Genomic DNA, 1296 nt, shown 5'->3' with positions numbered 1-1296 from the left:
GACCTTGTTTTGTCATTGATATACAACTTTGTTTTGCTGTGTGTGTGTGTGTAATATATATACATACAGTGGGGGCACTTGCCTAAGAGGAGGAGCCTGGAGCACTGGCAGGAGACCCCAGAAGATGATGTTCAGGGTCGATCTGTGCACAACCATATTGCACAGAGCAGGTAAAAATAAAGCTTTAAGGTTAAAGTGGAGTTGCACCCAAAAGTGGAACTTCGGCTCATTTCTTCCCCTGCCGCCGGGCCAGTAGGACAGTGCAGTGGTGCCTCACGCATGTGCAGCTGGAACCCGGCATGAAGCCATAATGCTGCACTGTCGGTTTCCCTTACTGGCAATGGCGGCGGCACCTGACAGCTGATGGAAACATCAGCTGCGGTGCCAACATCGCTGGACTCCAGAATAGGTAAGTGTCCTATTATTAAAAGTCTGCAGCTGCAGTATGTGTAGCTGCTGGCTTTTAATTTTTGCAGGGGTGGGTGGACCTCCTATTTTAAGAGTGACAGTACTCTGTCCCCCAGGTGTGCTCCTGCATTGTCACCCTATTGCACAGGCTTTCAATGTAGACTACTAGTGGCCATTTCAGTGTACATGATAGTCTACCATTATCACCATCAGTTAACTAGACATGGGATATGACATGCAGCCATCTCTGGAGTGAGTGCATATAAACAGAAAGTGGCTGAAAAGAGAATTTAGGAGAGCAGCAGTACAGAGAGTTCTTATTAGTGTAAGAAAAATATCCCAGCATTTATATCTGAACAGGTAGTGCCAACACCTTGATGCCATGGAAAGGCAGATATTGTTGCAGCCAATGGCTGCAGCTCTGACGTTTGTATTCTGATGGTGTATCTTTGTCAGAATACAATAGCTCAGATTTAGGAATCTGCCACACTAATTTTACAAAAAAAACATTTGAAATGAGAAAAAGATTCTCCACAGTAGAACAGAACTTAAGCCAGACCAGGTATGTTCCTTGCTGTACCTTTGCCTCAACACCACCTATTTGAAGTATAAGGATAATTTCTGCAGATAGTACAGCTTAGCTCCCATTGTAGCAAACCTGTACAATATTGGAAGAAGCAGTTAAGAGGCACTGCAACTTTTACTTTATTGTGGTCCCAAGGCCCTGTACTCCCTTACTGCCCGATGTTAACTACACTTAAGGCTTGGTCAGGTGTACATTGTGAACACCTTAACCCCACAGCCCTTTCCCCAAATACACTGCTTTTGGAATAATCCAAGTTTGTCCCATTTCTATGCCTTGCTGGACCCACTATCTTGGGCCAAATA

Source organism: Aquarana catesbeiana, linkage group LG08, assembly GCF_042186555.1.
Source record: "Aquarana catesbeiana isolate 2022-GZ linkage group LG08, ASM4218655v1, whole genome shotgun sequence".
NCBI classification, from domain to species: domain Eukaryota; kingdom Metazoa; phylum Chordata; class Amphibia; order Anura; family Ranidae; genus Aquarana; species Aquarana catesbeiana.
The sequence above is the reverse complement of the archived record's forward strand: the minus strand, read 5'-3'. Positions refer to the sequence as shown.